Source organism: Phocoena sinus, chromosome 18 (genome assembly GCF_008692025.1).
Source record: "Phocoena sinus isolate mPhoSin1 chromosome 18, mPhoSin1.pri, whole genome shotgun sequence".
Classification (NCBI taxonomy): domain Eukaryota; kingdom Metazoa; phylum Chordata; class Mammalia; order Artiodactyla; family Phocoenidae; genus Phocoena; species Phocoena sinus.
Window position 1 is genome coordinate 6,046,881 of NC_045780.1, and position 27,851 is coordinate 6,074,731.

The following is a 27,851-nucleotide window of genomic DNA, read 5'->3' on the forward strand; positions in this document are numbered from 1 at the left end:
ACGGACAGTATCTTTTCAGCACACCCACTCAAACCAGTCAGGTCCTGCCTTGCCCCCTGCCGCCCCTGCTTCTTCGTAGCTCCTTCTGAGTCAAGATCTTTGCCTGGAGAGAGGGCAGCTGGTTGGTCTAGCTTGACTCACATACCCACCTCTTGGGCAGGGGAGGGCAGGCCATCTGTATTGACAGTCCCTCCAAGATTCTCTCAGATGGTTAGAGTGGTAACTCCCCAAAGCAAACGTGGGGTGCTGTTGCAGAAGCAGGAGAGATGGCTCCCAAGCAGACAAAAAGAACAGCTGTGCCCCAGTTTAAATCAGTTTCATAGGAGAAGCCTAGGTAGCGGTTTTAGCTTAGGCGGGTGTTCCAAAAATGGACGTGATTTTGGTTTGCATTAATTAGATCCATCTGGGTTTCAAGGCGGTACCAACCCCACAGTTCCCTATAATGGTGAGAATAGGATTGAGGATCTAAGTTTAGTCATTTTGAGAAGGACACTGACAATTTAAAATTTATCAGGATCGTGAAGGATCTGGGAAGCCTGATGTATGAAGGATAAAGAAGCTGCTGTAAATAGTCCAGAGCCCCTCAAAGAGATGCTAGTGCCTCACTATTGTGCTGTACTCTAGAGTTAAATAGGAAGTTTCATTCCCTCTCTAAACATAACTTATTATATAATCTTAGTCTATCAAAGGAAAACTTTAAAACAGTGTCTCAAATTTGCTATTTCTGCACATTTTTGTTTATTCCTCTGTAAAATGAATTTGAGCCAGATAACCTTTGGAATCTCCTCCAGTTTTAAAATTCTGTGCTCTATGAATCTCATCATCTTTATCAAACTGTTATGAGATAGCTATGTTGTAAAAAAATTTATTATTAACTTGGTAACTTTGCTTGCCAAAATTTATTCTATAATATTTTTGTTTTTTCCAAGAGTGTTCAATTAATCTTCATAATCTTCCTTTAAGTAGAGCAGAGTCAAATGGAACTTCTTTCATTTTAAAGATCAGGAAAGGAGAAATATAGTGGTTCATAGATATGGGTACAATACATGTCATTTTGTCTATTTACACTGATGTATTATTCTTTTTTTTTTTTTTTTTTTGCGGTACGTGGGCCTCTCACTGTTGTGGCCTCTCCCGTTGCGGAGCACAGGCTCCGGATGCGCAGGCTCAGCGGCCATGGCTCACGGGCCCAGCCGCTCCGCGGCATGTGGGATCTTCCCGGACCGGGGCACGAACCCGTGTCCCCTGCATCGGCAGGCGGACTCTCAACCACTGCGCCACCAGGGAAGCCCCTGATGTATTATTCTTGTCCCTTTTGTAATAATTATACATCAGACACTGTTAGAGAGTCACGTTGTGAGAAGATTATTGTCAAAGAGGAAATTTTATATTTATCCAGAAGTTATCTATGGGGCAAGGTCTATTTGGTTATTTAGTCATGCCCAAGTCTTAAAAATAGTTAAGATGGTATGTGAGCATAGGAACTCAATGATGAAACCTAAGATCTTTCAAGAGGAAGAAACAATTACAATTTGCAATTCAATTAGAAAAACACAATTAAAGGAATAAGAGTGTCTCTTCTCCAGCTGAATATTAAAGTTCACCACAAAGGAAAGCCTCGTGTGCCACATAGTTGTGGCTAGTTAGCTACAGTATGTGGTCTGGAATGAGTGCCAGCTCAGGGCCAGATCGTGAACTCTACAGGAGCCAGAGATCAAGGATCATTTATGAAGCAACGCTTAGAATCACATAACTTGTAATATGCCTGTCTATTGCAATATTTCACAACACACAATGCACTCCCTATCTTTTCCCTTGACATTCAACATGCAACTGCTCAGAAATGTCATATGCTTGGGCTTATTAATGAAGAATTATTGGGCTTCCCTGGTGGCGCAGCGGTTAAGAATCCACCTGCCAATGCAGGGGACACAGGTTGGAGCCCTGGTCTGGGAAGATCCCACATGCCACGGAGCAACTAAGCCTGTGAGCCACAACTACTGAGCCTGCGCTCAAGAGCCCACGGGCCACAACTACTGAGCCCACCCGCTGCATCTACTGAAGCCCACACACTCTGGAGCCCGTGCTCCACAACAAGAGAAGCCACCGCAATGAGAAGCCCACACACCGCAACGAAGAGTAGACCCTGCTCACCACAACTAGAGGAAGCCTGTGCACAGCAACGAAGACCCAACACAGCCAAAAATAATAAATAAAAATAAATAAATTTATTTTTTAAGAAAAGAATTATTGATACGTTGACAATGAACTGAATCCAAGGCAAAGCTGACTGGTCTCTGCAAACAAGCTGAATCAATTCCCAAGGCGCTGGGCCACTAAGTTTATCTTCCTGACCCTGGGATAGAATGAAAAGGTCAGACTGCAGACCCCACGTCTGGAACAGCGTGACCTCAGAAAGAGCAGGAGGATAGACGTCAGTCTTGCTTGAGTTCTGGTCTTCTTGATTTGCCTCTGCCATGGGAGCTGTGTGACTCTGGAATCTTGTGTAAGATTCTGTACTTCTCTGGGCTTTATTTATTTCACCTGTAAAAGGAGTGAAGCAGTCACTCTCCAAGGACGTTGTAAAAGTATCACAGATTAGGTGATGGGAAAATATGATGGTTATATGCACAGTCCGCGTTCTGCTTTCAGGGCAAATCTGCATACAGGTAAAGGGATAGTCTTTCCCATCCCATCTGCTGATCTGACAGGTATGCCCTGTAGGCCTTGCCCTGGTTATTCTTTTGTTCTGTTTTCCTCTTTTTTTTTTTGGCCCTGATCCATAATTTAATAGGTGTGCAGGTCTGGGTCCCTTATTTCTGCTGCTCACGGGCCCACTGCGCCGGGGTCAGGGTTTTCTGCTCAAAGGCATGGATGTGCAGGAGCTCTTCTGCTGGGCAAGTGTTCACGAGCCGGGTCTCTGAAGCAGCGGCTTCCCCTTGAACTTGGCCGACACCACAAGGACGCGGAGGCTGGACGCGCAACAGTTGGGAGTCGTGTCCCCCACTTCCATGTGCTCCATCTCCAGGTCCCCGAGCAGCTTCTCCCTGGAGGTACTGGGCGCTGAGTTCCACTGTGGCCCCCAAGCGGGAACGAACTGCAACTCGGACCCCTGCCGCACTGATATTCTTTGGTTTTTACTTTTGTCTCATCAGTGGTTGTCAAGACATATCCTCATTTCAACAGTCCGGTGTTTACACATTCTGGGCACCGTTCCAGAAGCTGGGGATACAGTCATGGACCGAAAACTCTAGAAAATTCCTGCTCCCGTGGACATTCTAGTAAGTGCAGACTAATATAATACATCAGGTGTTGGCGGTAAGTGCTTGGAGGAAAAATAAAGCTGGTTACAGGGTCAGGTCCCACTTAGAGGGGGATGGGGATGCTGTTTTAGCTGGGAAGGGTCTCCTTGAGAAGGTGACATCTAAAGAGCTGTGCGTGAATGGAGGGGGGCGTCCCCACAGTCTCCAGGCAAGAGCAGTCCAGGGGAGTGGGCTTGAGGTGCTTTTGGACAAGGCACCCATCTTTCCATTCTGCACTGACCTTGGTGCTCCTCATGGCCGGGAGGAGTGTCATCCTCCTTGGCCCTGGCCTTGGGTGGCCCCTCCTGGGGAGCCTGAGTTTAAAACCCTGCTGATACTCTTGCTGCTTTTCCTCGGGTCCTGTTGCCCTCTGCTGGGCAGACCAGGTGTTAGCGCTCCCTCAAAGTCAGTGAAGAGAGTGCTCCCAAATCACGAATTTCAAAACCCAGTTTGAGGGGTAGTTCAATCATCAATGTTCTCCCTCTGGGCTTTGAAGCCTGCTGCAACTTCGAGTAACCGATTCCAAAGTGAATTGCCTTGTAGGTAGATGGGTTTTGTTTCAAAACAAGCAATCACAAACCTTAGTATCCAGACCTAAGATGTAAAGTACAGCAGAAACATAACATTTGGAACTGTTGGCAATACTGTTTTATTGTGCCATCTTGTAATATTGCTTACTGTGTATGAAATATTCTTTATAATTAAAAAGTTATTGGAAGGGACTCACACTTTAATGGTATCTCTGTCCAGGATTTAAAGAACCTAATAACTCTAGTTTCCAAGTTCCATATATCTGGTGATTTTTCATTTTATTGGACATAGGGGGAATTACCTAGGGACTATTTATTTAATGATTGTAAGACATCAAGAATTTAACATTTAACCATTAAATCACTGCCTGTAAGATAGCCTCTCCTTTTGGCAATGATGGTACCAGAACCATGGGAAAAAAGTCATTAAAATTGGACTTCTGCTGTCTTTAACTATTCCACCGTGTGTGTGTGTGTGTGTGTGTGTGTGTGCGTGCACGTGTGTGCGCAGTGTATGTGAGCATCAGTGAAAGGTGAAAGATGAGCTTCCTCTGTGTGCAAGGACAGGGGTGTGACGAACACAACTAAGGTTCCTGTCTAGACTCTACTGCAGTCTAAGCGCAGTGCCACAGGCTTCATCTGCCTTATCTCATTTAAATTTCAGAGCAGCTTTGCAAGAGAGGTATTACACGTGCCACAGAAAACTGAGCGTCAGTGAAGCTCAATAACTTGCCCAAGGTTGTTAATCTAGTAACTGACAGTCTGGATACAATGCCCCAACCACCTGACTCCAAAGCCCCATGTCCTTCCTGTGCAGTGTGGCTGCCTGATGACTGACTCTGTACAGAACTAAAGTCCTGAGGACCTAACAGATTGTGCAGTGCAGTGGCACATTTCAATTTGCAGACGGCAAAATTGCAGCCCCGGGGAATGAAGTGACCTGTTCTAAGCTGGGTATTAAGAGGAAGAGCTGGACTTGGACCCTAAGTCTCCCTACCCCTAGTTCAGTGCTCCTTCCAATATATCATGGTGCTAGAATAACTTACTTATAGAAACTGGGGAGAAGTTTTGAATCCCCACTTTCCTATCTCCTGTGTGGTCTTTGGGCACTCCAATAACTACCTAGAGTGGGAGATATAAAAGAATGACCTGGTATAAGAGTTTAAGTGAATTATATATTGGTCGTGGTCTCACAGAAAGGAAAGAGACAGGAAGCTACCCAAATAGGCTGCCCACCATCACTTTACTATCACCCAGTGCAACCTTCCAATCAGCTGATCAATCAAGCAATAGGTACTGAGCATCTTCTATGAGCCAAGTACCAAGATGGGTGCTAGACGACTAGAAATGAGTAACTGCCAATGGGGGACTCACAGTCAAATGGGGTGAACAGACATGTAAACAAAAGTACGTTGCAATGCAAGTCCCATACATACTGTGCTACGGGACCACAGAGAGAACAGCAGCAAATTCCCCTCAGAGAATCCGGGAAGGCTCCACCGAGGGACACACCTTCACTCACAGCAGGATACCTTCAATACAGTGATGCTAGTCACACAGCGTTTTTCTAGTCCTTCTAACAGTGCAGTATGCCTCCTTCAATTTCAACTTGTATAGATAAGAGGATTGTAAGATAATCTAGGAAAAAATAGTAAAAAATTTTGTGAGTAATTGAATTATTTTGGTTAATAAGGAACAGAGCTGTGGGTTCCTAAAAGATTGTGGTGAATTTGAATTCTCTAGAGGAATTGGACAGCAAATGAAAGTGTAATTTCAGCTTGGTTAAACACAAAGTAATTGGGATAGTTAAATTGGTATGCCAATTTAATTAAAAATTTAAAGCAAAAACAAAGCTGTTAGCTAAAAGGGTGACTATTATATAATCTTAATGAGTTTTCAATTTAAACATTTTTCCAATTAGAATTGGGATTAATTTTTAGGGGTCCCAGATATATCACACTGAACTCAGGAAAAAAAATAAGAGGATCTAGGAATGATTAACACACCTCTCTTATTCCAGATAGATTAGAGAATTACACACTTTTAAAGTTTTATAAAACAAAATGGAATTGATTATTTATTAAATCTCAGAATTGGGAAAGACTGTTTAGGTTCAAAAGGAATAGAAGAGCAACAGGGGGAAAAAATGTACAAACTTAACTAAAAATGAGTAAAATTTCCCTATGTGTAAAATTAAGAAACACCATCAAAATACAAGGCAAACTCTAGCGGGGCGGGGGGATAGTTACAGCAATAAACTAACAATTATATAAATTATGTGAATATTAATTTATCTATTAAAATTATATAAGCTAATGATTACAAAAAATGATAAGAAATTCTCTAACACCCTGATAGATAAATCGATGCGTTAGTCAGCTATTATTACAATATTACTGCATAACAAGTCCCCTTAAAACTCACTGGCTTTTAACAACAGCATTTATTCTCACACAAGTCTGCTATTTGGCTGACTTAGATTGTACTGAGCTGGGTGACTCTGCTTCTTCAGGCTCCAAGTTTGCTGGGCTTGGCTCCAGGATGCAGTTTGGGTACAGGTCTGTTCCAAGTGTGCTCATCACTCTAAGGCCAGTGATTACCCAGGGCTGGTTGTCATGGTGACAGCACTAGTGCAAGAGATACACCAATCTGAGCAAGCATAATTAAAGCCTTTTGCTTGTGTCATGTCTGCTATTGTTCTATTGGCCAAAGCAAGTCATATGGCCAAGCCCAGCATCACTGGGGTGGAGAATGATACTCCATCCACACTGGGAGGGGAAGCTGAATTAATCTAAATGATCACAATGGGAGAAAGAAATAAACTAGCAACCCACAAAATAGGAAACCCACAATTAATAGACGTATGGAAAGATGAGCAACTCTATTAGTAATATAAAATGGAAATTAAAACTGCATTGAGGTAGCACTCATTACTTATTTATAAAGAAAGTGTTAAAATGAAATCACTCACAGTAAAAATTCTTCCCAACAAGAACTACGTGAAATCCAGATGGTTTTACGGATGAGTTCAATTAAATTTTCTAGAAACAAATTATTTCATCTTATGTAAATTCCTCCAGAGGACTGAAAGGGTGGAAATATTCTTAATGCACTTTAGGGCATCAAAACAAGGAAAGAACACAAGAATAAGGAAAATTGCAGTTCAATCTCACCCTTAAGCGTAGATATAAAAATTCCAGGTAAAACATTACTAAACAGAATCTAACAGTGTGTAAAAAACATAGCATAACATAACGAACCCCTGAATAGCATGGCTTAAATAAAAGAGAAGTTTCTAATGTGGTTGGTCTAGGCTGGCAGACAGCTCTGCTTCAACAGGTCATCCAGAGACCTGGGTTCCTTTCACTTTGTTGCTAGGTCATTCCCGAGAGTCCTGTACTCATCTGAATCATCAGAACTGGGCCACTTCCACATCAGTGTCATGGTCAGCACAGGTGAGGAAAAGCTGAGTCCAGGGAAAGCGGTGATTCTTTCAGTAGGCGCTACCTGGAGGCTGTACCATCACTCCTGGGGTGAGTAGAATCTCTTTGGGTGGCTGTGTGCCCAGGAAGAGATGGACGGATTTTTGGAGACAACTGGCAGCCTGCTACACTAGGAATACTTTTAACAAAAGATGTGCAATATCTATATGCAGAATATCATAAGGTCTTATTGGAGGACATTGAAGAACACCCAAGAAAATGGAATAATATTCATGTTTTTGGAAAGGAATACTCAGTATCATGAAGTCGTTTATTCTCTCCAAATTCCAAAGAAAATCTGAATGGAATCCTCATTAAAATTGACAGGTTTGGGCTGCCCTGGTGGCGCAGTGGTTGAGAATCTGCCTGCCAATGCAGGGGACACGGGTTCGAGCCCTGGTCTGGGAAGATCCCACGTGCCGCGGAGCAACTAGGCCCGTGTGCCACAACTACTGAGCCTGCGCTTCTGGAGCCTGTGCTCCGCAACAAGAGAGGCTGCGACAGTGAGAGGCCCGCGCACCGCGATGAAGAGCGGCCCCCGCTCGCCGCAACTAGAGAAAGCCCTCGCACAGAAACGAAGACCCAACACAGCCAAATATAAATAAATTAATTAAAAAAAAATTGACAGGTTTGTTCTAAAGAGTCAAGAAGCATAAGGTAGAAGAACTTGCTCTAGCTGATATAAAGACTTACAACTTTGTAGCCCTGTGCCGCCAGGGAAGTTCCTTGACTATTTTAAAATTAAGACTTCTTCAAAAAATACCATAATGTAAATGTAAATTAAGTCATTCGCTGGGAGAACATATTTGTAATATATACAATCAACAAAGAATTAGAATCCAGAATATGCTATGAACTTCTATAAATCTATTAGATAAATCACTAAATAGAAATGAAAAAATATGCAAAAGAGGTGGACTGGTATTTCACAGAAGAGAAAATATGTATGGCACATAACCATGAGAAGACATGTTCTATTTCATTAGTAATCAGGGCAATATCAAGTCAGATCACAGTAAGATGTTATTTTATACCCACAACAATTGCGTGCCAACAGTGAAGAAGTCTGACCATGTCAAGTGTTGGAGAGAATGAGGATAAATGGTATATATTGCTGGTGGAAATGTACATTGGTACAGCTGATGTTTCCGTTGGTACATTGCAAAAATATTGAGCATTATATTGAATGCTTTTTTTTTTTTGTGGTACGCGGGCCTCTCACTGTTGTGGCCTCTCCCGTTGCGGAGCACAGGCTCCGGACGCGCAGGCTCAGCGGCCATGGCTCACGGGCCCAGCCGCTTCGCGGCATGTGGGATCTTCCCGGACCGGGGCCCGAGCCTGCGTCCCCTGCATCGGCAGGCGGACTCTCAACCACTGCGCCACCAGGGAAGCCCTTGAATGCTTTTTGATACACAAGATGATTTTTATGAGATGTTCATATGGATTTATAATTTAAAAATACCCTGAAAACAACCCAACAGGAAAATGATGGATATTATATAGCAGTGAAAAAACAAATGAACTTAAATTATGTGCCATAACATAGGTGAATCTTAGAAACATAATGTTGAGTGAACTAGCAAGTTGCAGAACTCCATTAGGTATGGTATCATTTTTATAAGGCTATAAAACCAAATTCACTAATACATTATTCAGTTATATATACATATATGATAAAGTTATTTTAAAAGAAAGATAAGAGAATAATGGGCATAAAATACAGGATACAGGTTCTCCTGGGGATGGAGTGAGGAAGAGGCAAGAGGATAGAGGAGTTATTCAGGATGGATGCAAGTTATTGGCTGAGTTATGGGTTCACCTGTGTTATTTTGTTCTGTAACATATGTACATGTCACATATTCTTCTGTATTTTCCAATATTATATTTAAAAACATGATAAAGAAAAATGAAAGAACTTGGATACTATTTATATTTATCAAATTTGCAAGCATTTTAAAGGAGATTAAAAGAAATGTGAAATAGCTTTTCTTGTACATTCATGATAGGAGTATAAACTGGTGCAGGCTTTTTTATTTGGATCTCTCTCTATTTATGTGTATATATATATGTTGTGTGGCATATATGATATATATATGCCACACAAATATTTGATATAAGTATATACAAACACCTGTATACAATATATACACATACACACATATATAATTTGTTATATATATATGTAGTCATTAGTTAATATTCTCTAACCCAATAATTCAATTTTGGGAAAATAAAAGCTAAAAAAACCCCTGAAATTAAAAAAAAAAACACCTCAAAATTAGTTGTTAAAATTAGAAAAAAGTTATGAACACAAAGATGTAGTTAGAAGTTCTTTTCTACCTGGGCACTTTGTCACTTTCCTTCCCTCTGAGCCCTGCGACCAGAGGCACAGCCAGGCATACACAGTACCAGTGGAGGACACTCTCACGTCCAAAGTCGAGACCCACCCCCTCCAAGTTTCCATCGTGTTGTCCCATTTATTTCTTCCGCAGTCCTCGCACCAGCTGTCATTACCCAGAATGTAAATTCCCTGAGAGGAGGGACCTCACACTGCGCTGGGGTGAAGTAGGTGCCCAGTAAGCACCTGTGGAGGAATGAACACCTAGCGAAAGAGGAAAAGACCTTTCTTGGAGCAAACTGGTCAAGATATGGGAGGCCTGGAGGAATATAAGTACTTTGTGTACCAGTACTGTGCAAATTTTATAACGATGTCTGATTCTTTTGGTCAGTATTCACTGCTCTCCAGAGAAATGACTTTCTGAGATCCTAGGTAAAATGCTAGGGGATTTCCATTCTCCTAAAAAAAGCCTCTTGCAACGTCTTCTGTGATTTGGTTTTTAGACACTATAGCATAAAATAACAATTAGGGAGTCTGGGATGTTGGGAAAACTGGTTTGACTATTATCAGGTCTCCTGAAGAAGATTCTTTGTATGCTATAGATTGTGTTAAAATCTATGTATACATTTTTCAATAGGCTTTGCCATAATAACTGAAGCTTATTTCACTGTAAGTACACAAAATAAGCAAAGGGAAGCAAAGAACATGTCTTTCAATATGCAGTATTTTAGTTATAGCCCTAAATTAACGTCACATTGTCAAGAGAGTCAAAATGCATTAAAATTCAAGTAGCATCAAGGGGATTGCAGCCATTTTTATTCTACTGATGTTTCAGCCACGTCAAATATAATTGCCTGGGGGAATTTATCTGAGGTCTAGGGACAGAAATTATGATTTTTGTACCACTTGTATCATTTGAGCAGCCTCAAATTGGAGGAAAGACTGACCTTCAGGGCAAACAGGGAAAGACAGTGTGCATATGTGAGGCAAAACCCAGTCGACCCAGTTTGTGCCAGGGTCTTTCAGGCTATTAACTACAGTACTCTAAACCGTAATCAAACTTCAGGAGAAAAAAAGATCTTTAAACTCTTGGACATTAGAGCCAGGTTTCAAGAATGGGAACCAACTGTGTAATCTACATTGGAGGTGGTGCTGACAGTATTTAATAACTGAAGCCAGTGTTCAATGAACATGTTGAGGAAAGAAAGACGGACAGCTAAGTCCAGCTCCCAGCGACACTGTCAGAAGCCTGAGAAGTCTGCCTTTGGTCCTCTCGTCTTCCAGCTCTGCTTTCCCTGCTCTGGGTGAAAGGCTTTCCATTCTCCCCGAAGCCAGGCTGGCGGGCCCAGAGCCGCAGTAGAGGGATGAGGAGTAGCTGGGATTCCGGAGCCTCTTATGCGGGGCCCAGGGCTTAGGAGAAACATGCTTTCGGGCTTTGTGTGGTCCACTCGCCTGGAAGCCGGGCGGTGTTCAGACTGGGGAGGTGTGGCTCCCTGTCACTGGCTGGGGAACGTCCACACGTGCCACCCGAGCCTTACACAGGACAGGCCCCAGAGCCTGGCAGTCTTGGGTCACCTGGCCCGGGAAGGAGGCAGGGAGGATCCCACTGATCCTTGAGGCAGAGGCTGTAGTTGTTATGAAAACCATCCTTTGCTTCCTGTATTATTTTGATTGTTGGTTACATTTGTTACAAACTGTGGTAAAATATACATAACATAAAATCTGCCACCTTAACCATTTTAAGTGTATAGTTCCGAGGCATATATTCCCATCGTTGTGCAGCCGTCACCACCATCCCTCTCCAGAGCTCTTTCCATCTTGCAAAACTGAAACTCTGTCCCCGTTAAACAATAACTTCTCATCCTCCCCTCCTCCAGCCCCGGCAACCACCATTCTACTTTCTTTCTTTTTTAAAAAAAATTTATTTATTTAATTTATTTATTTAGGCTGCATTGGGTCTTCGTTGCTGCACGTGGGCTTTCTCTAGTTGCGGCGAGCGGGGGCTACTCTTTGTTGCGGTGCGTGGGCTTCTCACTGCAGTGGCTTCTCTTGTTGTGGAGCACGGGCTCTAGGCGCGTGGGCTTCAGTAGCTGTGGCACGTGGGCTCAGTAGTTGTGGCTCGCGGGCTCTAGAGCTCAGGCTCAGTAGTTGTGGTGCACGGGCTTAGTTGCTTGCAGCATGTGGGATCTTCCCACACCAGGGCTCGAACCCGTGTCCCCTGCCCTGGCAGGCGGATTCTTAACCACTGCGCCACCAGGGAAATGCCAACCAGCACTCTACTTTCTGTCTTGGTGAATCTGACTGCTCTAGGTACCTCATATAAGTGGATTCTTATAATATTTTTCCTTTTGTGTCTGGCTTATTTCACTTAGCATATTGTCCTCAGGGTTCATCCATGTTGTTGCATTTTTTTAAATTTAATTTTTATTTTATTTTGGAGTATAGTTGATTAACAATGTTGTGTTAGTCTCAGGTGTTCAGCAAAGTGATTCAGTTACATATATATATTCTTTTTCAGATTCTTTTCCCATATAGGTTATTACAGAATATTGGGTAGAGTTCCCTGTGCTCTACAGTAGGTCCTTGTTGATCATCTATCGTATATATAGTAGTGTGTATCCATGTTGTTACATTTATCAGAATTTCCTCTTTTTAAAGCTGAATAACATACCGTTATATGTACCTACCACATTTTGTCTATCCATTTATCTGTCAGTGGATACTTGGGCTGTTGCCACCTTTTTGCTATTGTGAATACTGTTCCTATGAACAGGGGCGTACAGATATCTCTTTGAGTCTCTGCTTTCAATTCTTTGGGTATATATCTAGAAGTACAGTTGCTAAATCATATTGTAATTCTATTTTTTTTTGAGGAGCTGCCATATGTTTTCTATAGCAGCCGCCCCATTTTACATCCCCACCAATAGTGCACAAGGGTCCAGTTTTTCCACATCCCTGCCCCTAGTTACATTTTAGGTGACAAAGCATACCACTGCAACATATCTGCTTCATTTTAAAAACTGCCATCATAGCTGCTTTATTGTCTTCTTTCCTTCTCTCAAGCATTTATCTCACATCGATTTTTTTCTTACCAAAAGCCCAGAACTTGTTATAGTTTTGGCTTGGGGCCTGGGGTACAGAGAGTAGCCAGGACACCAAAATAAGCCTTAATGTTTACAATTATCATAAATTATATTGTTAGGGCATTTTGCAGCTTATAAAATGGTTTTATATTTGTTACCACTTTGATTCCTGTCCTATAAGGTAAGTAATGCATTTGTTATTATCCCCCCTTATAGATGGAGAAACCAGGGCTCACAGAAGCTCAGTGACCTGCTTAGATTACACGGCCAACGTCACACCTTCTGATTTCTGACACACTTGGTGCTTTTCTCTTCATGTCGTGAGATTTCTCCAGTCCACTCCACAGGCACATGCACAGAGACCAGTGTGATTATTCTCCCTTATGGGAGGACTGGTCATTCTAAGAAAACAGTAACTTCTGACTCAAACACTTAAAACTGCAGTAAAACATGCAATCAGTATCTGTGCTGGCCACTGCCTGTGGACCTCTGTAAATCCCCCTGGTCCCACCATTTGCTCCAGCCGCTGCTGCAGCAACCAATTTCAAGAGGCTTAGACCAGCTTCTCTTCGGAAGAACCAGACAGAACCTCACTCTGATTCCGTCCTGGGGATCTCTTGTTCTCTTCCCTGAAGAAACATCTGATGTCATAACATGGAGTACCTGTGGGAACTCCTCATTGCTCACACCTGTATGCTCTGGAAGGGTGGGTGAGTTACGACTTATGGCACCACCATTGACCAATAGGAAATGGAAGTTAGTGGATAAAGAGATTCTCCCTTTCATCTCCAAAGGACATGTCTGAGATGCCTTCCACAAAAGGTCCTTCAAAAAGACCTGGAGAGAGAGAGAGAGAGAGAGAGAGAGAGAGAGAGAGAGAGGGAGAGAGAGGGAGAAAGGAAACAGGAAATGGAAAATAAACAAAACAGAGTGAGACACAGGATAGAATAAGAAAGTACAATATGCATTTGATTGGAATTCAGAAGGACAGAATGGGAGAAAACAATATTAGAAGATAGTGTTGGAGAATTTTCTAAAATTGGTAAAAGACAAGAATTCTTAGATGCAGGAAGCACAATAAACCACAAAAAAGAGAAATAAAATGAAATCCACACCTAGACATAGAGAAGCAAACTGCAAAACAACAAAGACGATGAGAAGACGGTAAGAGCAGACAGAGGAGATGGGTCGCTCCTGAAGGGATAACAACTAAAACCGGCAGCTGACGTCACAGCAGCAGCAACGGAAGCCCAAAGAGAAAGTAATTGTTAACCTAGAACTGTAGACCTGGGTAACTATCGTGCAAAGGTGGAAATGACATAAGGACATCTTCAGGAAACCAAACTGGAGAGTGTTTATCACCAAAAAGCATTCACAAAGGAATTTTTGATGATGTGTTCCAGAAAGAAGGATACTGATTCCAGAAGGAAGATCTGAGATTCAAGAAGGAATGGTAAGCAAACATTGACTATAAAGTAATAATAACACTGTCTAATTTGCAGAGGAAAAAAATCAAGTAAAGTTTTGCACGATGTCACGTAAGATGGGCAGGGGACAATGGAAGTTTTAAGTGCTCAAAAGTCCTTCATCGTTCAGAAGCACAGAGATGTAAAAACTTAGACTTTCCAGTTACCTACACATGTTAGAAGTTTAAGAATAATTACTGGAAGAAAATACAGAATGTATAATTTCTGTAACGGGAAATATAAAACAATGGAAATTTTCCCTCAGTCATCTAAGGGAGGCAGAAAATATCCCCAAAAAAGCAGGACCAGTAGAAAGCTCGCAGATATATGGCAGAAGTAGGTTCAATTACACAAGTAATGGATATAGTTACATAATAATTAGTAAGTAATTAAATGAGGTATATTTACAGATGAAAAGGTGGATGTTGTCAGATTGAATGAAAATGACCAGATATTGCACATTTACAGACTGGGGCCAGTTCTGAGAAGGTCTTGTCAGGACAATGGGAACTTTCAGAACAAAGGCTGCCCAGTAAATGGGTCCTGCGAAATGGCTCAGCCCCAGTACTGCCACCGTGCTCAGCCATGGGCAGGGAACAGCTGGGGGAATGTGTGACCTGGGTGTGAGCACCGTGGTGGATCCAAAGATGTGACGGCTGGAGGCCATCAGTTAGCTATCCTCTCGAGAATTGAGAAGACACGTCATGGCCACCACAGAGAGAGGTGTCTTCACGTTTTAAATAGAGGCATTGGGCCATCTTTGTAGGATTTGATGAGTAAGGGTTTGGGCAGAGGAGAGAGTGATCAGGGAGGAGGCTGGTAGCAAGAATTACAGGGTGCTGTGAGGGAGAGGGGGCAGGACCAGCCCCTTCATCCAAAGAAAGGCTTCTGGAGAACTACTTGGAGAGCTTGGCATGGATCACCCAGAGTTTGGGGACATACATGAACCCAGAGCCTCCTAATTCCTACGAGACAAGCTTTGAAGAGCAAGGCTGGTCAGAGCTACCTGTGACCGGGGAACGGGGAGGCCGTGCTGCTGTGGCCGTGACCTGGATGGACAGGGTGGAAGGCGGCTGGGTCTGCCTGCCAGGGCACGTGACCCCTGCAGAGATGCACCACCAGTGGAGAAGCTGACTCGGAAGCCTGGTGCTGGGCAAGCTCCCCACCGTGCCATTCTGGATGAGCCAGTCTGCACAGAGTTAGCCCGGGTTGTAGAACAAGGCAGGAAAAGGCCTTTCCCTTCCCCATGCAGGCTTCTGAGCTTGGGTCCTGCTGGGAGCTGGTGGGTGGCGAGAGGGGAGTGGGGTAGGCTTAGGTGGAATGAGACGGAAGTTTTGACTTGGACTGGACTGGACTTTTTAATACCAGAGGATCAGACTGTTTATTAACAGCTGAAAGCGACAGGAAAAGCTTGAAATCTGCCCTAGATTCTTCCAGAGGAGAAGAGAGAGCTGTTACAATATTTTTAAAAGACAGTGGTGTGATTTCCCTTCACTAAGTAGTCCAGTAATGATTCAAAAATTAACTGCTGTAAAATACTGCTTAACGTGGTACTTTGGAAAAAGACCTCCCCACCGCCCTTAAAAAAACCCCACCTAAATAGTGCGAGGACCAGCACCCACATTTCATTTTTATAACGGCAAAAGCTTATTCCATTGACATTTGAACCGGAGGCAGCGGAAGTTCTCTGATCTCGCTTACCTTCCACGTGCACTGCTTAGGGAAGCCGGGAGCACTTCTTTGAGACATAAATTAATATACTTATTCCTAAGAGGTCCTCTAGAACCCCTCGACCGGTGTTAGGCACATTTGGTGCTTATTAAACACAGAAATAAACCTGGTTCTAGAAAGAAACGTGTGCCTTTTCCGCAAACCTTTCCACAGGTCATCTTCGGGCTCCTCGTGCACCAGGAATCCCACCGCCGGAGCCGGAGCGGGACGGCGCGCGCACGGCGGCCCCGCGGCCGGCAGAGGGCGCTGCGGCTCCCCGGAGGGCTGCGGGGCGCGGGGCTCGGGTCCCGGCGTGTGCGTCTCGGGGAGGCCGGGAGGTGGTGCGCGCCTCTCCGCCCCGCGCCGCCCTCCCGCGCGGGCCCGCTCGCCGCCCGGCCGCTGTCAACGCCGCCCGCACCTCGCCGGCGAGGCGCGCGGGCTGCGCGGCGCTCTCCGAGGCCCGGTCTTCGCCGCCGCCCGCGCCGCCGCTTCTCTTTGTCCGGGCGAGGCGGCCGGAGGGGCGGCCGCTGCGGCCGGGGGGCGCCTCGGCGTCCGGTCGGCGGGTCCGGCCGTCGCCACCGCGGCCGCCGTGCGCTCGGAGCGGAGGCGGCGGCCTGGGCGGTGCCGGCGCGAGGTGAGCGCGGGGCGCGAGCGGGCGTGGGCGGGCGGCGGGGACCAGGCTGGGGAGCCGGCTCCGCGCGCGGGGGCGTCCCTGCCCCCTCCGCCTGCGCCACCTCTGCCGGCTTCTCCCGGCAAGTTTGTCGCCCCCGCTTTGCGGACCTCCTCGGAGGATCAGCCGAGTCCAGACCTGCGGCCAAATAGAAAACTCGAGCTGGAGGCGGAGGAGGCGGAGGAGGCGTGTGGGAAGCCGGTCCGGGATGAGAGTCTCTTGAAGGGCAGCGCTGGCTTCTTGGACATCTTCCTTGGCTCTTTCCCACCCAGGTGAGCGAATCCTCTTCTGCTCAGTTCTGCACAGGGGCGGGCTGGGCTCCGCTGCCGGCGTTCTGGGAACCCGCGCCGATTCGGGGGAGTGATTGCCGCCAGGGCGCCGGGGAGCGCAGTGTTTATTTTGGCTTCTCGGTCATCACAGCCCTCGTTCTCTCCTGCCTGCATCCATCACCTGCTCGGGCTGAGGTATTGCAGCTCATCCGGCACCTTCGCGTGCTGCCAGGTTAAACATTCTCTGTTTTAGAAGGGCTGGTAGGTGAGTTCAACCGAATCCCTCCCCGCCCCACACCCCCGGCTTTGGATAATTTGTTCTGTGTCTTCGTCTTAATTTAGTACGAATGTGTTATTTCCTTTGAGCTTTATAATGGTAAAGCAGTGAAGCGGTTTGCTACATCCATTTTTTCATTCTGAGCCTGTGCACAGAAGGAATTTCAGGCACATAAGTGATGTTACTACCATTCTATTTTAAATACAAACACGGAAAGAAGTACTCTTGGCAGGATACCAAAGGCGCCTGTACTCTGTTATATAAGTGCTTTTAAAAAATATTTGCTCATTGTTAAAGTTATAAAAGGGATTACCAGAGCATCTAAGAAGAAAGGGTGAAGATAAGTCAGAGCCATAATTTCTTCTTTTTTTTTTTTTTTTCATAATTTCTTCTTTAAACCAAAACTTTACTGGAAGATAAGCATGGTCTTAGCTGGAGATACCCTTTAAGATGATATAGGGCCGTTTCTTTGACCTCATTAGGTACAATTGTAAAACATAAAAAAAACAGTAGGTTTTGTAAGGGCTGTTAAGAAACTTGGTGAAAATTCTTTGACTACTTATTGATAGTAATAAAAAAGATCCCACAGATATCCTTTATGGCTTTTAAACTAGTGAATGATCTTATTTCTTACAGCTGATGGAAACTTTGTAATTATGAACTGCCAGTTATTAAAGATTTAAATAACCTTTAATATCTCTACTTGTATTTATGGGGTTTTTTTCAGAGAAGAAGAAGACAGAAGTAGAAATATCAGGTATACTGAGGTCTGGGCACCTCCTCTTGTGACCCACATCTCAGGAATCTGTTCCAAGTGGTTTTTGGTGATGCTGTGACATTTGTAATGTTAAAAACTCCCTTGTGATTCTAATGTGTAGCCAGGGGTGAGACCCATAGGATAGCATTGTTTTTTTTCAGTTTGTCACTTTGTAGCCTAAGGTGTGGCTCCAGTGGTTTAAGGAAAGTAAAAAATAAGTGGTTAGAAATATGGAGAGAGAATGGTGTTGAAAAGAAGATGTGTTGAAGAATTATAGCATGTACACTTTTGTATTTTGTATATTTTTCTCGATTTTTTTTAAACCTGCAGGGAATAGTTGATGTTTATTGGGGACCCATGATTCCATGTAGACTATGTCAGGGAGTCCTGAGTGGGACATTTCTTTGTGCACAGGTAACAGTGAAGTTGAGTAGCGGTGTCAGGATATTCCTTTTTGTTTACATGAAAAGACAATCACGTCTTATTAAAGATTGTGTGCTCCATGAAATTCAAAACTCATTATGTTAATATAGACTAGCAAATTAAGCGCAAAAAAGCTTTTATTGTCTTTAAGGTCGGAAATTAACGTGGCTGCTGAATCAATGTTTTCTGTCTACTTCATGTAATTCCAAATACCCAAATCTGGGGGCAGATCTTAGGGTTGGTTTGTGAAGGCTTATGTAAGTGCTACGACTATTGCGTTAAACTCTCTGTTTTGGCTATTACATAATTGACACAGTACTGGATTGTTAAAGCCAAAACGGGAAGGATGCACAGCCCCAGCCCAGCACATGCGCTTTTATAATGAATTGCTGCGGCCAAATTAGAGGGAACAGCAGGGACGGAGGTTTGTGAAAGAGAGATGAGAATAGCGTCTAGAGGATTGATGTAAGAGAAGACTGTTATGCTTAGCGGTTTTCTAGAGATTTTAATGCTGCGGTATAAACCTCTCTAGTCTTTCGTATCTCCCAGCAGAGGCGCATTGACTGGGAAGCTAATGATCTGAAGCTTCAGGGCCCCTCACTCCGGCTTCGTCCAAGCCCCTGGGAGGGCCACTTGCAATGTGCTCACATGGTCACAGAAGTTTGTATTTGTAATTGTGGATTTTTTTAAAATAAGGAGGACACTCTCTCCCCCCCTCCCGCGTCCCATCATAAGAATGTAAGGCTCCATAAACCCTGAATCTGCTGTCTCCTGATTATGTTCAAATGTTAACTTTGAAAAATGCTTTTTCTTATTTTAACATCTGTAGTCTCATGAAAAGACAAAAAAAGAAATCTGGCCAATATTGTAGCTGAGCTGCTGAGAAAATGCAAACTGCTATCACCCAGGGCTCAGGTGGTTACCCGGTGAATCAGCTGTGCCTTGTGATCTCACGCAAACCGGGACTTTTTTGGATCCGAGCTGAGCCGGAGGCAGAGAGAAGCTGAGACGGGGGCGGGGAAGGGAGGAAAGTGGGTTAAAGCCCTTGCACATCTCAGAGACGGCTGCCGAGGGGAAAGGGAGAAAGAAGTGAACTACCAAAAGATGCTTCATTAGTAAAAAGTTAATAGGAACAGATAGCATCAGCTCCATAGGAGACGTTCCTGTAAACGCCTTAGGATCTGTCTTCAGTATGAATTCTAAACAGGGAGCAAACTCAGGCCTGGAAAATATCTTGCAGGAAACAAGTGCAGGCTGGGAAGGGCTAGGATAAACTATTGACTGTTCCCGTTTAGCAGTTTTATGGGTAAATGGGAGCCTTATTATGTCTGCCGCAGGAATGTTGGAGAGGGGGGTTATTGAAAAGAGTGGAGGATTTTCCCTTTTTCTCTGAAGCAATTTCTGCTTCATATCTGAATTTGGATGCTTCAGATCTTACCATCTTGACCCCTTTCCCACCGGTCTTTATACCCCCTCCGCCCACCCACCCATTCACCAAGACACTCCACTTGACCAAACTTTAGTCGGACTGCTCTGAGCCCTCTTCTTGACTAGGCCTCAACCTTGGCCTATAGGAACTGCAACTTTCAACAAGATCTTGTCGGTGTAGTGTTGTCCCCCGCCCCCCCAGAAGACTTGAGAAAACTCTAACTTGGCTTCCAGCCCCCTGAGGTCATGCCCCTGGGATGACCCATCCCCCCTTGAGTTTCTGTTTGGAAAAGCTCAAGTTTGCCACAAGGATTTACCCTTTGTTCGAGCCAACACCTGAGGATGGGCCCGATTTCCCTTTTATTCAGCATTTAGTAGAAAAACAGTACAATTACAATGCATTCTGTGTCTCTTTGAGATGTATACGTATCTCCTACAACCTAGGAGTATCCTTCTCAAGGACCTGAAAGCCGTTCCTTTGACATGTAATCAGGAAGGATAGGGCCTCTGTCTCCCGTCTCTAGGAGACGGGGACAGACTGACACGTAACGTAACATCGTTGACGATGACCAACCGCCCTGCCTGCTTTTTGTAATTGCCCGCTTCCGTGACTCTGCTTTAGCCCTGTCTGCTCTCTTGTTCCTCCTCTAAAACGCCTGGCCGCCTCCTTGTGGATTGAAGTTGAGCTAAGTTTTATACTGAAGTCTTTCTTTCCTCTTGCAGTATATACTGAATAAATTCTGTCTTTACTGCCTTTAACTAGCGTCTAGCTTTGTTTTTCTTTAATAACATCCAACGGATACTTCTGAGTGTCTGTTGTGACAAGCGCTGTTCTAGATATTAGGTATCTTAGAGCAGTGAACACAACAGACAAAAACTGTGCCCCAGAGGAGCTTACAGTGCCATGGATAAATTTATGTAAAATGTGTATCGTATCAGGTCGGGTAGTGCTGTGGAGAAAAGTAAACCAGAGAAGGAGGAGTGTAGGGTGGGGAGTGAGTATTGGACATGTAGGTCAGGGAACGCCTCCCTGAGAGTGGATGCCGAGTAGAACCCTGAAGGAGATGAAGAGGGAGCCCTGTGGGTGTCCGGGGAGACCATTTCCCTCGTTGGGGAATAGCCAGTGCAGAGCCCTGGGAGGACGGAGCTGGGCTGGCGCTTATGGGGAGCAGCGGGGGGCTGGTGCCCCAGGTAGGCTCGCGGCCAGTGCTTCCCTGCAACAGCAACCCACCCCTCTAATTCTCTTGTGGTGGTTTCTTGGACCTACCCTGGGACCCTCCTCTCCAGCGATGTGAGGTTGTGTCAGCGAGTGATGGTGTTACTCTTGGGCTTTAGGTGGTGTATTGGTTTGGGATCAGGTACCGCTGAGGGCCTCTCAGGGCTACTGGAATCCAGTCCAGACCATTACATAAACCAGGAGTAGGGGGAAGAGTTGGGTGTCTTCGTTGATGGTTCCCACTGGCTTGCTGTAGGAAAGGGGCCAACAGGAAAGCCTTATTTCAGCCCGGATTCCCTGCCGTCCCCTAGGAACAGATAGAACAGTGGGGAATAAAGGATGCCAACAGTGGGAACCACACTGCTGTTTCTTGGGGAATATCAAGATGTCGAGAGCCTAGAGCAACTCCTGGCGTGAGACTGAGCCAGCGAGAACCCCGCGGCCTAAAGGTGTTTGGGTTGGTTAGGGTTTGAGGAGGGAAGTTTGCTCACTGGTGGACGAGGCTCCTCTGTGCCTGGATGGCTGCCCTACGTGTACTAGCCAGAAAGCACGTGTGTGGACCTGGTAGCAGGTGGTCACGGATCCCTCAGTGGAAAAGGTGAGAAGCCAGTGGGGAGCAGCAGCACGTCTGCTGGAGCAAGGCATAGCCTTCCGGGTGCGTGGGGATGGGTTGGGGGACAGGATACATAGCTGTTTATTTTGTCAAGCTATGAGCTTATAACCATTTCTATCCCTGACACAGACAAAGAAATCTTCCATATAGATTACGATTCTCTGGGTTGTTTGCTAGCAGGTTGGAGCATAACAGCAGGCTGAGCACAAAAGCAGGTGGCATTAGGAGGGTGGCATGTATAGGAGATTGGCAGGTGGCATTAGGAAGGTGGCATACGTAGGAGATTGGCAGGTGGCATTAGTAAGATGGCATACGTAGGAGATTGGCAGGTGGCATTAGGAAGGTGGCATACGTAGGAGATTGGCAGGTGGCATTAGGAAGGTGGCATACACAGGAGATTGGCAGGTGGCATTAGGAAGGTGGCATACACAGGAGATTGGCAGGTGGCATTAGGAAGGTGGCATACACAGGAGATTGGCAGGTGGCATTAGGAAGGTGGCATACGTAGGAGATTGGCAGGTGGCATTAGGAAGGTGGCGTACACAGGAGATTGGTGTCCTTGCCTCTTCTCTGTGCCTGTCATTGCTTTGTGTGGTCTCTCACTTTGCAGGCTTTCTTCACGTGCCCTACCATGTTTGGAAAATGGAGGATTTAGGTTATTCCTGGGTATGTTATACTCTTCTTTAACTTTTGTGAATGAGCCCTCTTCTCATTGGCTGTTGTTATATAATCAGTCGGTTATATACATTATGCATAGTGGTCATATTACATTGTCTTAGTCCTTTTGAGCTGCCGTAACAATATACATCAAAAACAAAACAAAACAATATACATCAGACTGGTGGCTTATAAACAGCAGATATTTATTCTCACTGTTCTGGAGGCTGGGAAGTCCAGGATCGTGTTGCCAGCAGACTTGGTAAGGGCCTGCTTTTTGGTTCACAGATGGCACCTTTCTGCTCTGTCCTCACTTGGTGGAAGGGGCAAGCAAGAAGCTCTCTGGGGCTCCGTTTATTAAGGTACTAATCTCACTCATGAGGGTTCTGCCCTCATGACCCAGTCACCTCCCAAAGGCCCCACCTCCTAATACCATCACCTTGGGCATTAGGTTTTCAACATATGAAGTTTGGGGGGACTCAAACATTCAGATTGTAGCATATATATAACTAGTAATTTATATTTAGAAAGCTGTTGATTTTAAGATATAATCCTGTAACTGGGCACTTTTCAAGCTCTTATCAGTTCTAACCTCTTTTTGGTTATTTTTCTTGAATATTCTAGGTAGACAGTCATATCATCTGTAGGTGATGATTATTTATTTTCTTTTCTTATTTCTATTTCTATTTCATGTTTTATTACCGGAGTTTAGACTAGATAGAAGGAGAAGATATCATTAACTCAGTCTGTTGAGTGATTTTTTTTTTAAACATAAGATTGAGTATTGGTCCTTCAAGTAGATGTACTTTCCCTGTCCTATAGGGCAGGGGTCCCCAGCCCCTGGGCCTCGGACCGGTAGCAGTCCGAGGCCTGTTAGGAACCAGCTGCACAGCAGGAGGTGAGTGGCGGCGAGCGAGTGAAGCTTCATCTGCCGCTCCCCATTGCTCGCATCACTGCCTGAACCATCCCCTACCCGCCCCTCCCCATCCATGGAAAAACTGTCCTCCACAAAACTGGTCCCTGGTGCCAGAAAGGTTGGGGACAGCTGCTATAAGGGGTAGGTTGTATGACCCTTCAAGACTTCTCCTTATTAGTCTTGCCACTCTTTGTGCAGCTACAGACCCATTGCACCAGTAGGTTCAGTTCCTGTAGAAAAACAAAGCAGTGTGTATGCATAGTCATTAAAGGTGAGCCAGCAGTGTATGTGATGGGGGCTAAGCCAGTATTAATGACAGGTTGATGTTGACTTTGGGAACTTTGACTCACCCACAGAAATGGAAAGCCAACCTAGTATATTAGCTTCTATAAAGACTGTAATTAGGCAAATAAATTTGTCCAGACACAGGTTAATATTGATATAATGATTTTAAACGCTTTTCAAAAGTATTGTGGAATATAGAGCTGTGGATTACAAGAAATGGCAATAAAACAGCAGAAGCAAGTAATGAACACTTAATAGGGAAGTGAAATTTTCACACTTGACCAGACTTACTGCACAGGACTAATCTAAACACTTAATATGAGCGCTATCTCTGTTAGACCACAGTATAAGGGAAGTAATCTCAAATCATCCAGAATTAATTATCTTTGTACTAGGCTGTTTGAAATTACTCAAAATAGCTTCTGAAGACAGGCAGTCTTTCTTTACGCACAAATAATTGTCTTCTTAGGTTGGAAATGTTGCCACATATTAAGCCAAACATATTTTTGTACCTAATTCTTACATTTCTATCAGTTTATTTTCAGGAGGAGCCAATTTGAGAACTGAAATCATGCAAGAGAATCATTTTGATTGAAATGAATATTTCTAAGCTTGATGCATTTTCTATTAGTGTTGCATAATATTTTAGGAAGTGTGTATGGCAGGCATGCCAAAAATTACATTTAGTTTCCTTAAAGACTCTAGAAAGTAATAAAAATTTTATATTAGTTTAATTGGTAGCTAGTAATGAGTTTGATACTGAGAGAGCTAATTTGCCTCTACTAGCAGTTTTAAGAGGTTAGTCTAATATAAGTAACTACTTTGTGCTCTACCCCCAAACTTCATACTGAATTTTTTCTGCTAGATTTTAGAATTATCATTTTGACAACAACCCATGATATTGTAATGGAATATAAATGTGAGTTAGAACTAATATCTCAGTTTGGAGCATGAAAAAAAAAGAAAGGAGATATGGGATCTGAAAATCACCCTTCTCCAAGGTTGGGCCTAGAAGGATACTTGTCAGGCAGTTGCCTCAAGCACAAAATTTAAGGGGGAACTAAAAAACTACGCAATAAAATAAATAATATTTTCATATGGTTGAAAAATTAAAATTAGTGCAAAAATTCGTAAACAAAATATCAAAAATTTAAGAAAGACAAGATCAGTATCTGATTTTTCCTGTTGTGTAAGGCTCAGTGTGTCATAGTGTGACTGCTCATGTTACTGATCGTGTTTTAATTTAAAATTTTGATATTTTGTTCACCATGGATTTTTTTTGCATTAATTTTTATGTTTTAAAGATATCATTTATCTTGGAACCACCTCTGGAATGTTGGAATAAGGACATTGTGTAAATTCTCTTTTCCAAAACAGCAGTGAGAACAAAATTTCACTGAGTGAGGCAAAAATTGTCAAAATAAACTATTTTAGAACTCTGGAAATTGATCAAAGACTTGCAACAATCCAGGGGGTGTTTATTCAAAAAAAAAGACTGAATTGTGGTAAGAATAGTGACCTTTGTGGCATTTAAATTTATTCCCATTACCTCTTCCCAGCACCAGGGTAGCCTTGAAAGCTAAAAGCTGCTGGAGGGGACAGAATACGTTCAGAGCTCTTCAAATGCCCCATTCTTAGAAAACTGTCACTGTATGACCTGTCTGGCAGCTCCCTGAAAAGCTCAGAACTTGTTTTTATTTCTCCTGACTCAGAACTCATTCTTTGTAAACATCGTTAGGGGATTTGTTAGAAATGATCAGTGGCAATTGTTTAACAACAAGGCTTCCTAAGGTGGCTACACCTGTAGGGGTTAACAAGAGGTTGACCGAAAAACTGAAAAGGAATAATTGGGAAAAGAGATATCTGTAGAGGGCTGTGAAAAACTTTGACATATTCTTTAGAATCTAGAAGGCCCATATGCATATTCAAGTCTGTACATATGCCTAAGTAAGACTTGAGAAGGCCTTAGTCTATCACCTCTGGCTGACATTGAGGCTGTACACAAGCAGGAACAATAGACAGAGTTGTAAACTGTCATCAGGGCATAGAAAGCCCATGTCAACATACAAACAGAGCCCACAGCAAAGGCTGTGAGACTTATTGGTTCAAAGCATTTAAGGAAATCTCTGTCCCATCATTAGCTGACTAATGAAGCAAATTGGGTAGAGACTTAGGTGGCGGCACATGGTAAAGAAAATAGACTTTATAGAATTAGTCCAGGAAATGGACAGATAGCATTAGGAACAACAAAGGCAAACAGCAACAACAATAAACCTTTGGTTGGAGTGGCGGAATCTGATTTCTGGAGTTGCCATATTATATTATTTAAAATCAAATTTCAGCACACGATTGCAAAACACAAAGAAACAGGAACGTATGGCCACGTCACAGGGACAAAACAATTAAAAATTTCCCTGAAAAAGTTCAGATGTTGGACTTACTAGACAAATGTTTTAAGTCAGCAATCATAAATGTGTTCAGAGAATGAAAGGAAGTCATGTCTAAAGAATTAAAGGATGAGAATGATGTCTCACCAAATAGAGAATATAAATAAAGGGATAGAAATAACTTTAAAAGAACCAAATAGAAATTCTGGAGTTGAAAAGTACAATAATGGGGGCTGACAAATAGTTTTGAATTGGCAGAAGAAAGAATCAGTGAACTTGAAAGTAGGTCAATTGAAATTATACAGTTTGAGGAACAGAAAGCCAAATGAATGAAGAAAAATGAGCAGAACTTCAGATGATTCATTGTGAGTACCAACATAGGCATCATGGAAGTCCCAGAAGGAGAAAAGAGAGAGAAAGAAGACTTGAAGAAACAATGGCCCAAAACTTGTCAAATTTCATTTAAAAGATTAATCTGCACATCCAAGAAGGTCAGTACATTTCAGGATAAATGCAGAGCTCCACAGCCAGACACACGACAGTCAAGCTGTTAAAAGCCAAAACAAAGAAAGCAGCAAGAGAGAATGAATTATTATGTATGAGGAATCCTCAGTAAGATTAACATCTGACTTCTCATCAGAAATCATGGAAGCCTGAAGCTAGTTCCTTCAAAGTGCTGAAAGAACAATCACCCATATCGTTTTGCTATATCCAGCAAAACTATCCTGCAACAAAGAAGAAAAAAATAAGACATCTCAGAAAAACAAAAACTGAGAAATTGTCACTACCAGACTTGCCCTATAAGAAATATTAAAGGGGAGCCCTCAGGTTGTAATAAAAGAACACTAGACAGTAACTCAAATCCATGGAAGAAATAAAGAGTATCAGTAAAAGTAACTGATTATGTAAATATCAAGGCAGTATAAACTACTAAGAAAATAACTAAGACATATAAAAGAAACAACAAGGGAATTAAAATGCTATAGAAAAATGTCTGTTTAACACAAAAGAAGGCAGTAATGGAGGAATAGAGGGACAAAAAGACGTAAGACGTTCAGAAAACAGAGTAAAATGGCAAATGTAAATACTAATAGTAATTACATTAAATGTAAATGAACTAAACATGCCAGTAAAAAGTCAGAGATGGGCAGAATGAATTAAATAAATATGATCTGACTATATTCTCACTACAGCAGACCCGTTTTATATTCAAACACAAATAGTTTGAAAGTAAAAGAATAGAATAAGGTATACCATGCAAATAGTAACCAAAAGAGTGCTGGAAGTGGCTATACTAATATTAGACAAAATAGATTTTAAGTAAAAAATTACCACAAGAGACAAAGAAGGTCATTATATATTGATAAAAGGGTCAATCCATCAGGAAGACATAACAATTACAAACATATGTGCATCTAACAACAGTTTCCCAAAATACATGAAGCAAAAACTGACAATTGATGGGAGAAATAGAAAATACAACAATAATAGTTGGAGATTTCAATATCCTGCTTTCAATAGGAAGTCGAAACTAGGCAGAAGTTTAGCTAGGCAGCTAGGCAGAAGATCAACAAGGAAATAGAAGACCTGAACAACATTATAAACCAGCTAGAACTAAGAGACATCCAAAGAACAACGTACCCAACCATAGTAGAATACACATTGTTTTCAGGTGCATGTAGGAAATTCTTCAGAATAGACTATATTAGGCCATAGATCATGTTTCAATAACTTTAAAAGCATTGAAATCACACAAGGTATTTTTTTTATCATACTGGAGTGATAGAAATCAGTAGCAGAAGGAAATTTCAGAAATTCATAAAATGTGGAAATTAAACAATATACTCTTTAATAACCAGTGGGTCAAAGAAGAGATCACAAGGGAAATTAGAAAATGCTTCGAGGTGAATGAAAACAAAGCATACTAAAACTTATGCCGGCAAATCAGTGCTTAGAGGGATATTTATAGTTAAGAATGCCTATATTAACACAAGGATCACAAATCAATAACCTAATCTTTCACCTTAAGAAGGTAGAAAAAG

General features: G+C 43.2%; 1 long non-coding RNA gene and 1 pseudogene across 2 annotated transcripts in view; one reads left to right on the forward strand and one right to left on the reverse strand.

Moving 5' to 3' along the window:
- Window positions 1–2,813: 2,813 nt before the first annotated feature.
- On the reverse strand, window positions 2,814–3,178 carry LOC116743305 (annotated as a pseudogene).
- Window positions 3,179–3,185: 7 nt separating this feature from the next.
- Window positions 3,186–27,851, forward strand: part of LOC116742902 — a 30,473-nt gene continuing 5,807 nt past the window's right edge. Inside the window, exon 1 of one of the 2 annotated variants that reach the window (XR_004346624.1) lies at window positions 3,186–3,281. This is a non-coding gene — a long non-coding RNA (uncharacterized LOC116742902). Of the gene's footprint in view, window positions 3,282–16,723; window positions 16,854–27,851 lie in introns of those variants that run through there. The other variant, XR_004346623.1, reaches the window with a different exon arrangement.